At 43.2% G+C, this 16,794-nt stretch overlaps 1 protein-coding gene across 5 annotated transcripts in view; it reads right to left on the bottom strand.

Annotated features, from left to right (window-relative positions):
- SNX25 (sorting nexin 25) overlaps positions 1–16,794 on the bottom strand; it is a 216,573-nt gene that overhangs the window by 67,793 nt on the left and 131,986 nt on the right. The window lies entirely within an intron of this gene.

Here is a 16,794-nt window from a genome sequence, read left to right on the forward strand (position 1 = left end):
AAATTCTTACAGACTTTTGCTACATCACACGATTTGCAACGGTTGGCTCCACATTTATAGAAGCCCCTATTGCGTAGCCACGTGTTCGTATGCTGCATTTCAGAGGTGACCAAGCTGGGAGACAGTTTGTCTTTTAATGTACATGCCTTCTTAGGCACAATAGCTACTCCTTGTGTCAGGATGTTTGCAAGAATTTCATCCTCCTTTAGAAGATGGAGATGTTTATTTAGAATTGCTCGAATCTTTTTAAATTGTGGATTATAGGTGATCGCTAATACTGGTTTATGGATTCTACTTTATGTCTTTGGTTCTTACTTTTTCGAGTTCCCTTTTTGCTTTCTGTCAACAAACGTTCTCTTTTTTGGGGTTTTACTATATTCATGGCTCTGTTTAGTTGTTTGTGATTGTATCCCCTTTTCAGTAATCCCTCCTCCAGTTGTTTGGCCGCCTCTAAAAATGTGGATTGTGATGTACAATTACGTTTCAGTCTAATTAATTCTCCCACTGGGATGGCCCTAACTGTTTGTATAGGAAGATTGCTATTGGCCCGTAATATTGTGTTCCCAGAGATGGGCTTGCGATATGTAGAACTCTGTATTTTGGATCCTGGAGTGCCAGTGAGTTGTAAATCCAAAAAATTCACTGTTACTAGATCCGTATGTTGTGTGAATTTCAAATTAAATGGTTTGCTGTTAATGTAGTCCATGTACAGTGGTATGGAAGACATATCACCCCTCCAAATGAGGAGGAGATCATCTATGAATCTTCCATACCATTGTACATGGTTGAGAAAGGGATTGTGACTGGAAAAGATGGTGGTTTCTTCCCAAAATGACATGGTGAGTTTAGCCAATGAGGGGGAGCATACCTGTTTGTTTTTTTATTTTAAATAACAATGTTTGTTACACATTCTGTCTATTGAGTATGTGCTCCTCCCTCCTGAATCAGGTATTTAGGAGGTAGGGTGCACATAGGTGTTATGGTGATCAAGAACACACATGCGTTCGAAACGCGTCCATGTGAGTTGCCTGCCGGCATGGTGATGGTGTTTGGAGTGTGCTCCTCGTTTTAAAGAAAATAATAAAATTCAACATTTTAAAGGCACTGCTGGACAGAATTTTATCATGTCTATGCAGGGTTTGAAGTTTTGCATCAGAAAAATAAAGCTCCAACAGGTAAAAATGTAAAACAGATTTATGAAATGCTCCACAGTACTGGTGCAAAGTGCGTCCAAAAAAACTTGCATTTATTATGGAATTTAGGCTTTTTGCTACACAGTTTTAAAAAGTGTAGAAAAGGAGACATGACTAAAAAAAGAGTTCTTAAATACTACCCCTCCCCCTACAAGCAGAGTTCTCTTCACTCTGCCTGTAGGGGGAGGGGTAGAGTGGACACAGGTGTATAAATTTTAGGTTGGGACTCAGTTTCTGAGCGTGCTCTGTTTTGAGTGGGCTCTGTAAGAGTGAAACTGAAAGAGAGTTAGAAAACAGAGTATGAAAGGAGGAGTTTCAGATCGCTGTGAGTGTTACTTTGCTTACACTGTAGAGTCTTCAACTCGAAAAGGTCTTCTAAATCCCAAGAACTAGTATGGCCTCCATGTTGGAAAATGTTGTCCGGTGTACATCCTGTTCAATGTATGCAATCCTTGAACAGCAGTTTGAGGGTGCATATTGTGCGAGATGTGTGCTAGTTGTTCGTCTGGAAGCCCAGATCCTGGATCTAGAGGAGCGACTGGCAACATTGAGAAGCACTGACAACATGGAAAGGAGTCTCCTGCTCACTGAGCAAGTACTCTCTGGGGTAGAGGTGGGGGAGGATAGTGGGTCAGAGGTTCAGGACAGTCAGGCAGTTAGCTGGGTTACAGTTAGAAAACAGGGTAGAGGGAAAAGTGTCAGGGAGGCTAGTCCTGAACTGACAAGTTTGCTCTGTTGGCGGATGAGGGAGATGCCATTTCAGAGCTAGCAGTACTGCAGCAGGACTCTGCCTCTGACCGCCAGGGGAGTGTCTGCTCTAGTTAGGAGGGAAGGAGGAGTGCAGGGCAGGCCAGACAGGTACTGGTAGTGGGGGACTCAATTATTAGGGGGACAGACAGGGCGATCTGTCACAAAGACCGGGATCGCCAAACAGTGTGTTGTCTTCCTGGCGCACAATTTCGGTACATCGCGGATTGCGTTGACAGGTTGTTGGGTGGGGCTGGAGAGGACCCAGCAGTCATGGTACATATTGGTACCAATGACAAAGTAAGAGGTAAGTGGAGTGTCCTTAAAAATGATTTTAGGCCGCAAGCTTAAGGCAAAGACCTCCAAGGTAATATTTTCTGAAATATTACCTGTACCACGAGCCACACTAGAGAGGCAGCAGGAGATTAGGGAGGTAAACAAGTGGCTCAGAAGCTGGTGTAGGAAGGAGGGGTCTGGGTTCATGGAGAACTGGGCTGACTTCGCTGTCGGTTACCGGCTCTACCGTAGGGATGAGCTGCACCTCAATGGAGAGGGTGCAGCTGTGCTCGGGGAGAAGATGGCTAGAAGGGTGGAGGAGTGTTTAAACTAGGGACTGCGGGGAGGGAACCTGTAACATAGAGGGGGAAGACCGTGTAGATAGAGAGGGGGGACTTAGTAATGTACCTGGGGGTGGAGGGGGGGGGGGGTTGGAATAGTTAATATGGATAGGCTTCATAGGAAGCAAAAACATACACCATTGAATTGCATGACAACTAATGCCACAAGTCTGTCCAATAAAACTGATGAACTGGAGTGGTTGATGTCTGAGAAAAATTATGACATAGCGGGTATAACAGAGACTTGGTTGGATGATACCTGTGACTGGTGACATATTCAGGAAGGATCGGACAAAACGGAAAGGGGGAGGAGTTTGTCTGTATGTGAAATCAAGTCTGAAGGCCGCACTGCGGGAGGATGTATGGGAGGGGGACGATAATGTGGCGGCCTTATGGGTAGAAATATATGGAGATAAAAAGAAAAAAATTGTTATAAGCCACCAAACATAATGGAAGAGGCAGAAGATCAATTACTGAGGCAAATAAACAAAGCAGCAAATCAAAATGATGTGGAAATAATGGGGGACTTTAAAGGGGTTATCCAGGAAAAAACTTTTTTTTATATATCAACTGGCTCCAGAAAGTTAAACAGATTTGTAAATTACTTCTATTAAAAAATCTGAATCCTTTCTGTACTTATAAGCTTCTGAAGTTTAGGTTGTTCTTTTCTGTCTAAGTAATCTCTGATGACACGTGTCTCAGGAACCGACCAGTTTAGAAGAGGTTTGCTATGGGAATTTGCTTCTAAACTGGGTGTTTCCCGAGACACGTGTCATCAGAGATTACTTAGACAGAAAAGAACAACCTTAACTTCAGAAGCTCATAAGTACTGAAAGGATTCAGATTTTTAATAGAAGTAATTTACAAATCTGTTTAACTTTCTGGAACCAGTTCATATATAAAAAAAAAGTTTTTTCCTGGAATACCCCTTTAACTATCCTGATATAAACTGGGAGAATGAGACCTGTCAATCTCATAAAGGAAAGATTTCTGACTATAACTAAAGACAATTATCTGTCCCAAATGGTGCAGAGCCCGACCAGAGGGGGCGCCCTACTAGATTTAATATTAACCAACAGACCTGACAGAATAACTAATGTGCAGGTAAAAGGACACCTGAGAAACAGTGATCATAATATAATACATTATAGCTTGTTCTTCAATAAGGGAATCTCTTGAGGGGCCACAAAAACAATTAACTTTAGGAAGGCAACGTTTGATCAGCTCAGAGAAGCCATTAACAATATAAAATGGGATGATGTCCTCAAAAACAAGAATACTGACACTAAATGGGAGACTTTTAAAGATATCTTAAATTATCACTGTAATAAATATATACCTTATGGGAATAAAAGGGTCAGAAATAAAAGAAAACCAATATGGATGAATAAAAACATTAAAGGGGCAATAAATGACAAAAATAAAGCATTTAAAATACTAAAACAGGACGGCAATGAAGAAGCATTAAAAAGCTATAGAGAAAAATGTAAAATATGTAAAAAAACAAATAAAAGCCGCAAAAATAAGTACAGAAAGACTCATTGCCAAAGAGAGTAAAACTAACCCCAAAATGTTCTTTAACTAGACTAATAGCAAAAAGGTCAAAAATGAAAGTGTGGGCCCCTTAAAAAATGATGAGGAAGAAATTATAAACAGGGGATCAGGAAAAAGCAAATATATTAAACAAATTCTTCTCCACTGTATTCCCCGAGGAAAATGAAATGCCAGGTGAAATACAGCGAGATAAGGTAATCTCCCCAGTACAGGTCACCTGTCTAACCAAGGAAGAAGTACAGTGCCGCCTACAAAAAAATCAAAACGGACAAATCACCAGGTCCGGATGGCAATTACCCCCGTCTTCTAAAGGAATTAAGTAATGTTATAGACAGACCCCTATTTTTAATATTCCGGGACTCTATAGCAACAGGCTGTTCCCCTGGACTGGCGCATAGCAAATGTGGTACCAATATTTAAAAAGGGAACAAAAGGTGACCCCGGGAATTATAGACCTGTTAGTTTAACCTCTGTTGTATGCAAATTGTTTGAGGGTTTTCTAAGAGATGCTATTTTGCAATATCTTGATACAAATAAATGTATGACCCCATATCAGCATGGCTTTATGAGGGATCGGTCCTGCAAACTAATCAGCTTCTATGAATAGGTGAGCTCCAGACTGGACCAGGGGGAAATCGCTGGATGTCGTATATCTGGATTTTTCCAAAGCATTTGATACGGTGCCACATAAAAGGTTGGTATATAAAATGAGAAGGATGGGGCTGGGGGGGGACAATGTGTGTAAGTGGGTAAGTAACTGGCTAAGTGATCGGAAACAGAGGGTGGTTATTAATGGTACTTATTCTGATTGGGTGACTGTTACTAGTGGGGTACCACAGGGGTCTGTCTTGGGTCCTGTTCTGTTTAATATATTTATTAAGGACCTTGTAGAGGGGTTGAATAGTAAAGTAACAATCTTTGCAGATGAATCTAAACTCTGTAAAGCGGTAAACACAATAGAGGACAGTGCACAACTGGATCTGAATAGGTTGGAGGTTTGGGCTGGGAAGTGGCACATGAGGTTCAACACTGATAAATGTAAGATAATGCACATGGGGAGGAAAAATCCGGGCTGGGATTATGTATTAAATGGGAGAACACTTAGGAAGACTGACATAGAAAAAAGGACTTAGGAGTCTTAGTTAACAGTAAATGTAGCTGTAGTGACCAGTGTCGGGCAGCTGCTGCCAAGGCTAATAAAATCATGGGGCGCATCAATAGGGGCATAGATGCCCACGACAAGGAAATAATTCTACCGCTGTACAAATCACTAGTCAGACCACACATAGAATACTGTGTACAGTACTGGGCACCAGTGTACAAGACAGATATAGTGGAGCTGGAGAGGGTTCAAAGACGGGCAACCAGAGTAATACGGGTAATGGGAGGACTACAGTACCCAGAAAGATTATCAGAATTAGGGTTATTTAGTTTAGAAAAAAGAAGGCTTAGGGGTGACCTAATAACTATGTATAAATATATCAGGGAACAGTACAGAGATCTCTCCCATGATCTATTTATACCCAGGACTGTATCTATAACAAGGGGGCATCCTCTACATTTAGAGGAAAGAAGGTTTCTACACCAGCACAGACGGGGGTTCTTTACTGTAAGAGCAGTGAGACTGTGGAATTCTCTCCCGGAGGAGGTGGTCATGGTGAACTCTGTAAAAGAGTTCAAAATGGGTCTGGATGCTTTCTTGGAGAGTAATAACATCACCGGTTATGTATACTACATTTATAGGGACAGAACGTTGATCCAGGGATTTATGCCGACTGCCATATTTGGAGTCGGGAAGGAATTTTTACCTCTAGTATGAGGGTTTTTTGATTTCCTCTGGATCAACTCTGTAGGGACTAAGTAGGGATATAGGTTGAACTTGATGGACTCTGGTCTTTTTTCAACCTCATGAACTGTGTTACTATGCATGTTATGTAAGTTAACCGGGGTGGTAAAAAGAAGAGAATAGTGTTGAATGTATAGATGTGCCAAAGCTATATTGCGCAGTTTGTCTGGTGTGATGCTGTACTCTGGTCTCTTCGGTGATCCCCATCCCATCTACCACAGGCGCTCCTCACTGAGAGCCAGTGTCCTGTTCCAGGGATAGAAGGGAGTTCCAGCAGTCAGACCCCGAACAATTAGCTACTTTTCCCCTATCCTATGGATAGGGAATACATTATTTTTTGATGGACAACCCCCTAAAACACTGCAACCTATAGCTATCGAGACATTTAAATAACCAAATCACATGTTCTGTTACTTTGGGGGTCCCAAATGGCACAGCACAGGTCAGTTAAGGTGGCAGACTGAGGCCTTCTGAACGCCTCCATGCTGGCTCTATTTACTCTACTGATACAGTCTGCTTAAGGCAGCCTGTACCAGCGGAGTGCTGATTTCACTAATCAAAGCTATGATCAGTATAAGATATCCAATATTTTGCTTATAAAATAATATAAAGTGTAAAGAAAAAATTTAACTAAAGATTACATTTTTAACATAAGGTGCACAATTGGCCCGCATAAAACAAGTCCTTATATGGCCCTATGGAAAACTGAAAGAGTAAGTGCTCTTTATATTGGCTTGTGGTACATATTTGGCACATTTGATCCTCTATTGCCTGGGGGTCCCATGAGTCAGTCTATCCCTAAATGGCTATTAAATAATGTGTTATGACAACTGTAAGATTAGGTGTAAAAAGAATGCATGGTATCTTACTGAGAAGGCCTTAAGTGACTGGGGCACCATGACCTGACTACTTAATATTACTGAGCCAGAAACAAACAATAGTGCATAATTTAATCCTAACCACAGTGCAAATTGGGTAAATTGTTCTATTAAACTTAGCACATGTAAAGTGCTTAAAGAGAATGTTCTATCCCTCCTCCTAGAGAACTATCCTAAACTATATCACTGCCCAAAGTCATCTGTAAAATAATGTTATTCATAATTGTTGCTTCAACCAAAAGAAAAAAATAAGTCATGCTATATAAATGGATGCTTACTGCACACATGAAGAATCGCTTTTCCAGCTTTATAGAAATTCTTAATCACTGTATAAATTATTCTACAGCTTTTAAATATAATTCAGGTTTCATTCTTCACCATGTTCAAACTACAAGCGTAACAACACTTTCACACAGTCCACAAACTGTACACACAGTTCTGCCCTAAGCAGAGAAGTGGATACAATCGGATCCAGCCAAGCAATGCTGTCTAGGCTAACCAGACGGCACGCCAGACAAAAACACAGTAGCAGATTATCAGAGACGTGTCCTGCATTTAGGTCACAGAGCGAAAATAGGTATGGATTACTGCTTACGGAGTGTTCACATCAAGTTTCTCCCTTACGATTAGTGTGGATGTCAGGACAGCTCTTAGGCATCCGTCACAATAAATTGTGGCTAAAGAGGTGTTGATATCACCTTTTTGCCTCCTTCAGACAAATTTATAAAATAAGTCTTAAAAAAAAAGTTGTTAAAAAAAAGTTGTATTTATATGTCAACAAATTAGTCAGGCTTTAAAGGGAATCTATCAGCTCTATATAATACTCCAAGCTCAAGTGTCAAGGAGGTGGTTCTAAGCTGCAGCATACGCGCCTCCTGTCTCCCCCACCACTCCCTGCTCTGCTTACAGCACTGAGCCCTGTACCTCTGCCTCCCTGTGCATTACAACAACAAATTCCTGCATACTTACCTCCCCTGCTCTCCTGACACTGCAGCTGTCATATTTTAGTCCCTTTTACTGTGCTGTTCTTGCTTCTGAGGTTGTCCCGCTCCCCAATCTTGGTAGAAAAATATGCAGAATATATACTGTGTGCCAGTGTGAAATCTTCTGGGCAGGCTACAGTACAGTGTACATCTACTCCAAGCATGTGCATCTAGCAGTGTAGGTGATTGGTGACGCGTACACAGTTTCTGTGGCCCCCCAGTGGCGTACCAAGGGGGGCCCCGGGTGCAACTCACAAGGGGGGTGCCAGGGGCGGACTGACCCGCCACCACTACTGAGGATCTGGGACACTCGTCCCAGATCCCCAGCAGACAGCGGTGCCTTCTCCTGTATGCGCGATACACGCACATACAGGAGAATGCGTCCCCTCTGTGTGAGCCGCATCTGCAGCTACACAGAGACGTGACCTCCGCCCCCACGCAGCACAGGCGCCCGTGACTCATCCGGCGCCTGTACTCTGGAGGGGAGAAGACACGGGCCCTGCTGCTGAGGAGATCGCTGCGTGGGATATCAGGTGAGCATCCTTTATTATTTAATATTATTTATATTAATATATATATATATTTTTTTTAACCCTGCATATACCTAAGGAGGGGGGGGGGGTTGTAGGTCTGCATATACCTATGGGGAAGGAAGGGAGGGGAGGGGGGTGTAGGTCTGCATTTACCTGTGGGGAAGGGAGGGGGGGTGTAGTTCTGCATATATCTATGGGGAGGGGAGGGGGGGTGTAGGTCTGCATATACCTATGGGGAGGGGGGTGTAGGTCTGCATATACCTATGGGGAGGGGAGGGGGGAAGTAGGTCTGCATATACCTATGGGGAAGGGAGGGAGGGGGGGGATGTAGGTCTGCATATACCTATGGGGAGGGGAGGGGGGTGTAGGTCTGCATATACCTATGGGGAGAGGGGTGTAGGTCTGCATATATCTATGGGGAGGGGAGCGGGGAGTAGGTCTGCATATACCTATGGGGAAGGGAGGGGGTGTAGGTCTGCATACACCTATGAGGGAGGGAGAGTATAGGTCTGTATATACCTATGGGGATGGGGGGGTGTAGGTCTGCATATACCTATGGGGAAGGGGGGATGTAGGTCTGCATATACCTATGGGGAGGGGAGGGGGGTGTAGGTCTGCATATACCTATGGGGAAGGGAGGGAGGGTGGGGTGTAGGTCTGCATATACCTATGGGAAAGAGGGGGGTGTAACTCTGCATATTCCTATGGGAAAGGGGGGGTGTAACTGCATATTCCTATGGGAAAGAGGGGGGGGGAGTAACTCTGCATATGCCTATGGGAAAGAGGGGGGTGTAACTCTGCATATGCCTATGGGAAAGAGGGGGGTGTAACTCTGCATATGCCTATGGGAAAGAGGGGGGTGTAGCTCTGCATATACCTATGGGAAAGAGGGGGGTGTAACTGCATATACCTATGGGAAAGAGGGGGGTGTAACTGCATATACCTATGGGAAAGAGGGGGGGTGTAACTGCATATACCTATGGGAAAGAGGAGGGGTGTAGCTCTGCATTTACCTGTAGGAAAGAGGGGGGGGGGGATGTAACTCTGCATATACCTATGGGAAAGAGGGGGGGGGTGTAACTCTGCATATGCCTATGGGAAAGAGGGGGTTACCTGGCTACCTACCTACCTTTTTACTGTGCAGGACACCAAGGAGGGCATCATTACAGTTTGTGGGCCTATAGATGGAAAGATTGTGTAGAGGGGGGGAGGGCTCTGAAAAAATGCAGAGTCTGACATGTTTTTCCTGCAGATGTTAAGAGATCCACATGGCGGTCTTATCCGGACGGAGAAGAAAAGGAAAGAGGACGCCGCTGATCAGAAAAGACCTAATTGTGAGTCCCAAAATTTAACTGTAATCACTTATATGGTATACACATCCTGTGTACAGCTGATATCTACTGCCATATGGTCCTGTATATAATCACTAATATTGAAAGATCCTATATAGTATACTGGTCTGTGTATAGTGGTTTTATTCAGTACAATATGGCCGTATTCTCCAGTTATTGTGTGGTGGTATATATTTACTCCTTGTATACCAGTATTATTGGTCATGGAAATTTACCTACGTTAAAGTGTTTCTTACATATATACATTTTTGTTTATTGTGTGTGGGATTTGGGTGGAATAGGGGCGTGGCAGAAGATTGACGAGCTGCAGAGACTAGCAGGGGCCCTTGCCTTTTTTTTTGGTCCAGGGGCCCCCGATTGTTGTCAGCCCCTGGAGGGAGGGGGGTGTAATTAAGGGGGGGGGGAAGGGTGTAATTAAGGGGGAGGGGTGTAATTAAGGGGGGAGGGGGGGTTTAATTAAGGGGCTGTGCGTGTGTGTGTGGGGGTGCCAAACAAAGGGTCCGCCCCGGGTGCCAAATGCTCTAGGTACGCCCCTGGGCACCCCTATGCTACCAGCATTGAGCGCCACTGATGCACTTGACCCAGGGAATCCATTAACAGGCTTCAAGGGTATGTTCACATGTAGAGTATAGCTTGTGGATTTTATGTTACAGATTTTACGTTACAGTTTATGCTGTGTAAATCAAAGTGAATACAAGATTGAACACAGCATTCAATGTGCAGCATAAAATCCACAAAGTATATGCTACATGTGAACATACCCCAATAGTACAATAGTCTGTGGAGAGCATAGGTGAAGATAGTCTGTCTCTGCATGCTCATGCCTTATCCCGACACAAAGCTTCATGAGTAGTTTGAGCAAGAAACAGGAATAATGTACTGGCACACATCATACTAGCTGCATTCGTGGCCAAAAAGAAATGCTCATTTCTGGCAACTTAGGGCATGTTACAAAATGTTATATGTAAAAGTTTAGGTACAATACACCTCGCATGAATTCACTTTAATGAGAAATACAAAGACCAGGGTAAAACTTCAGCTTTTCAGGAGTCCGGTAGACCTTAGTCTTTCAGAAATGTGATAAAGCTCTGACATCAAAAATACCTAACATCAAATTGGAGAACAGAGTTCTTTCTTAAAGGGGTACTCCACCCCTAGACAGCTTATACCCTATCCAAAGTATAGGTGATAAGATGTCTGATCGCGGGGGTCCCGGCGCTGGGGACCCCCGCAATATAGCATGCTGCACCCACCTGTTTCTGCTCCGGAAGACCCCCACGATCAGACATCTTATCCCCTATCCTTTGGAGTACCCCTTTAAAGACAGTCCATTTTGCAAACAAAGGTGTCTTGGTGATAAGCTCCTATAGAAGCAGCTATGGCCATTCTCTTATTAGATCTGCAGTTATACAGGATGACCATTTTACATATGCCCGAACACACCATATGGAAAGAGGATGTTTCAGCGAGGAAAATCCTGTGAGCCATTTGTCACATTCTGCATGAGGAATAACCCAAAATGGCAAATACTTTAGTGCAATATGTACATACAGACAGATTGGCCAGCCCTGCAGCCAAATGTCTCTGAAGCGGTTTTGGAATGTTTCTCGCTATGTACATGTCGGTTATTACGCACACTAACATAGTTCACTCTATTGATTATCCTCTTTGGAAGTCATCAGGAGAACTGGCTCTAGGCAGCAATCTTCAATGACTTGTTCTTAGTATTTAACGAGTAACCTCTCAATGTCTATTCCACTAACTGTTTCCTATGGCAATTCATTAGGATGTGACATCTGTTTGCCACTGTTGTGATGTGCCATTTGGAGTCTGATAATGAACAGATGAAAACAGTTTATTATGGAGAATACATTTACATGCTCCGCACAGACCTGGCAATGAGCGTACATTAACTCTAACATATACAGATGCAAATGTCACAGTTCATTACAGTACATTATCTAACAAATAAAAAAATCAATCTGCTTATAAGGTGGGCGTCCATCTCCTTTTGTTTTACTGTAGTCCTCACTAAGCTTTGCTGCCACAGAAATCTTATCCCAATACCCAGCTTTACCCTAGTATGGAGTTACCCAACCTGCGGATAAATACAGTGAAAATATTCTGATGTGTCAGATATATGAGAAAAGCTTCCAACGTCTGATCTTGTACTGCTTTACCAAAAATGTGTACAAAAATAAATGTGTCCACTTCTTCTGATAACGATTGAAAGCCCCCTTTTCTACACACTTAAGACTGGTCCATTTTGTGCATGCCATATATTCTGCCTGGCACATTTTGCATTGATTCGATAGAGGATAAGTGTCTGATCGTAGGGGGGTCCGATTGCTGGGACCACCCGATCTCCTGGCCCCTCCTAGGTACATAGTGTGTCGACCCCTGCGCGAAGCAGCTTTAAAGATTGCAATTGGGTTATCCAGTCTTCTAGAAATGATGGTCTGTAATCAGGATAGGCCATCAATATTAGGTTGTTGGGGGTCTGTCTCCTTGTAGCCTCACCGATCAGCTGTTTGATGGGGCCACAAAACTCATACAAGCCTTGGAGATGCTTTGATATTTATTGCTGCTCGTTCATGCATCACCTTCCATTTTATAGTGGCGATGTAAGACTTTGCCCTGTTTACTTAAATGGGTGAAAGCTGCAGGAACTTGCACTGCCGCTACAAATGCTACAGTAATAACAAGGATAAGCAGCAATAAACATTGAAGAGGCTGCAGCGCTGGCATGAGGACTGTTGTCCTGATCAGTAGGGGTGCCTGCAGTCGGACCTCCACAGACCAGACACCAGTGGCCTAGAGAACTGATTGGATAACCCCTTTAATCCACACAGAACTTAGTGGTCAAAGAACATGCATAAAACACAAAGAACCATGCACTGTGGACTGTAGGTATAAATATTATTAGTGCATTTGTTACCGCAACCGTTCACTGCTTTCATTTTCTGCAGACATCAATGCCAGACTCTGGTTGCCATAGGCAACTGTCCATTTAGAATCGGCACTCAGTTTTGTATAAAGGAGGCCATACTCTCTTTCTGTTCATACGTTTGTTTTCCTAAACCCCTAAAAAGATCACTACACGTGTAGCATGTAAAAATAGAAAAATTATTATGCAGATGAATAGAGATGCCAGCTTTGAATAATTATTACCATATTTCAAGCTGGCTGGGTATCGCTTAACGTAGTCAAAGCCATTTTATCGGAATTCATTCTTTTAATAAACTGTTGTCAGTGAAATTATCTTATATGTGAATCCTATTACATGGGATGATAATTTACCAAGCAGCCTGTGTAATAAGACAAGAGATTAGCCGACAACTCATTTGTAGATAGAGTTTTGACAGGTTTAAAAATCATTGTACACCACGCAAAACAGAAAAGACAGATTACGTATCGGCACTGACACATCTGACTGCCCTTGCTTGCAGGGTAGGGGTTAATAGGACGTGCTGATCTTGGGAGGTGCTCACGTAGAATGAAGTGACTCCAGTGAATATAAAAACCATATTGATAAATAACGGAGCATCTACCACCTCCTTGCCAAGATGGTACAGTAGGTCGGTGACAGCATGCCAATTTGGAACGAATGATCGGGTGAGTGCTCCGTTATTTTTCTTTATGGTTGTAATATTTTATAATATAGTTATTTTATTATTCGTGTCACAAACATAGCCCTAAGTAATATGTAATAGGGCAAGTGCAGCCACCAAATGGGAGAAGTAAAAGGTCGCATGAACAGTCCAGTGATATTTCAGGCAGCCCTGACTTTCCGGTACAGAGCTATGTAATCTACAAGACCGATGCTCGTATAGGGCAGCAGTCGGGCTGTTTAACACAGCCCTAAGTGTTGTGTCCTGTGGTGTTTATCAATGTAAGACTGTAAATGATGATGTACCAGAAACAACACAGTAAGGGATTCTTAACTGTAAGAGCAGTGAGACTATGAAACTCTGTACAGGAAGTGCTCAGGGTGAACTCCCTTAAAGACATAAAAAATGTATCTACGGAAAGCATTACAGGTAGATTTTGGAGAAAGGTCAATGAAATAGGGCATTAATCTGATTTAAAGTTGGGAATGAATTTTCTCCCTGAAACAAGGAAAATTGGCCTTTACCTCATGAGGTTTTTAGCCATCAACTCTGCAGGGTTATAGGCTGAACTGGATAAACATGTCTCTTTTCAACCTTAGGCTTGGGTCACACGGGCCGTATTTTGCTGCATATTTTGCTACGTATTTGCTGCTGCATATTTTCATACCAATTAAAGTCAATGAGTAGCAAAATAAGCTGCAGATAATATGCAGCAAAATACCCTAACCTTACAAAGTATGTTACTATGTGTAATTGAGCTCAATTTTCCAGGTTCCTCTTAAAGTGCACCTCCAAAGTTTCCCATGTTGGCTTTAGCTCCAGCATGCAGAGGTGCAATCCACATTGGGCGTTACAGATCATGGGGCAGAGTTTGCATGTGCGAGTCCTATTAATAAAAAAAAATGACTCCTGCAAAGTTGCGCAGTTCCATGGCGCAGGTCCACAGTTTGTATGGAAGCCTATGGACGACAGATGTCACTGTTTGCATAAACCTCTTTCCGATGTATACAAGAAGATGTAAGGAAACTGCTGTCAGATATTGGAAATGCAGTGTAAATAGAGCTTTACTTTCCAATGGCAGCTACTCAGAGAGGACAGCAGAACAAACAGACTTGTATGACATGCATGGAGCTGTATCTTTCGGCCAATACTCAACAAGCTCATATGGTGTCTTTCTTTAGCCAGGAACACAGCTAATACCCAGGCATAAATGAAAGCAGGAAAAGGTTATTGTAATAGATTTAGATGAATGTGAAAAACAAGCCACTTCACAACACACACGCCTAGTAAACCATGTGCCGAGCTGACAGATCTATTCAGGAACATTCAGTACTTATGAATGAAATACCTCCTTAATATGGACATCTACAAAGCACCAACCACAGTGTGTGTGGGAACGTCTGTTTTCACCAGGGCACCATCTGGATTCATTTAGTAAGCTCTGCCCATGTTTGTGTGGGTTTGCTCTGGGTGTGTTTGTTGGCTGCTGAATAGATTGATGCTATAAAAATAGCATTTATTAAATAAAGCTCCAGCAGGGCATGTAGAGGTCTGACTAAAAGAGACAAAGTTCTCAATGGAACAGCCGTTCGAGGTTTATGAAAAAAATACATCGGAAAAGAGCAACTGTGCTGAGCATGGGCAACTACAGTGACCCCCGACCTATGATGGCCCCGATCATTTCAACATACGATGGCATCTCAGAGGTAGCATCAACATACGATGCTTTTGTATGTCGGGGCCATCGCATAAACGGCTATCCGGCGGCGCAGACTGCTTCAGCTGCTGCCGAATAGCCGTTTTACGGTGCCCCGTGTGCTCCGCTGACGATCACTTACCTGTCCGCGGGGCTCCGGCGCGTCCTGTTCGGGATCTCCTGCATCGTCGGTGCTCTCCATCGTCATAATCACGTCGCTGAGCACGCCGTCCCGTCATCCAATAGGAGCTGTTTGCGTAGCGACGTGATGGCGGCGATGGAGAGCGCGGATGCCGGGGAAACAGAGACCTTGCCGGAGCGTCGGGGACACCACGGGGACGCGGCGACAGTGATGGAAGGCGACATCCAGGGCAGCGGTGACAGTCCAGAGTGGCAGGGACACTTGAGTATAACCTCCAATATCAGTGGTCTTCAACCTGCGGACCTCCAGATGTTGTAAAACTACAACTCCCATCATCCATACCCCGTCATCATCACCCCCTTCCTCATCCCCCCCCCCCTTCATCATCACCACCTGTCAATCCCTTCATCAGTGGTCTTCAACCTGCGGACCACCAGATGTTGCAAAACTACAACTCCCAGCATGCCCGGACAGCCAACGGCTGTCCGGGCATGCTGGGAGTTGTAGTTTTGCAACATCTGGAGGTCTGCAGGTTGTAGACCACTGTCCTATACTTTACATTGCACGGATCCCTCAACATACGATGGTTTCAACAAACGATGGTCCATTTGGAACGGATTCCCATCGTATGTTGAGGGACCACTGTATTCGTAAGGGCTTTATTACACGTACATCTGAGGTTTTTACTTAGCAGCGCTTGCAGGCGTTTTTCTGTGCATGCCATCTTTTCTACATAATACAAGAAGATTTATAGGAAAGATCAACCAGTAAAAGCAATGGGACGTAACGGAAAACACATCAAACCAAAAATAGGGGTGTCCCTGTATCTGGGGCTACCATGTAAATGCCATGAATGTTCCTGAATACAAGGACTTATTCTATATTATTCTAATATACTGACATAGTAGAGAGACATAGACAAGTCTAGAGTGATCACTTAACTCAGCAATTACAATGACATCTCATCATACTTCCATACCACTTATAATGTCACTATAACGTTCTATGGAAGGGATGCGCAGGTCTGGTTGCCACGGCTTTGAATCTTCTATTGAGACACATAAAAAGAAATTCAGAGCACTTATCCTTATCATATGTATCTTTTATGAATCTCCCATTCCCGATAAAATAATAATTCTGAGGGATCTTTTCTTAGAATTCTGTGTTGTGCAGTCTCTTATTTTTCTTGGAAATTAATAAATCAGTTTATAGCTGGTCATTTCCATTTCCGAGAGGAATAAAAAATTATTCAGAATAACACACATAAGACTATGCCCTCCTTTGTTAAAACTAAGGGGAAGAATAAGTATTAAGCTGGCATACAGTACAATCGGAAAGCCATTTTTTTTAAACAAATGTGCATAGGCTGTCTTTTAAAATAAAAAAAAAACCTTAAAGGGGTTATCCAGGAAAAAACTTTTTTTTATATATCAACTGGCTCCAGAAAGTTAAACAGATTCGTAAATTACTTCTATTAAAAAATCTTAATCCTTTCAGTACTTATGAGCTTCTGAAGTTAAGGTTGTTCTTTTCTGTCTAAGTGCTCTCTGATGACACGCGTTTCGGGAACCGCATAGATTAGAAGCAAATCCCCATAGCAAACCTCTTCTAAACTGGGCGGTTCCCGAGACACGTGTCATCA

The sequence above is a fragment of the Hyla sarda genome, chromosome 1, assembly GCF_029499605.1.
Source record: "Hyla sarda isolate aHylSar1 chromosome 1, aHylSar1.hap1, whole genome shotgun sequence".
Classification (NCBI taxonomy): Eukaryota; Metazoa; Chordata; class Amphibia; order Anura; family Hylidae; genus Hyla; species Hyla sarda.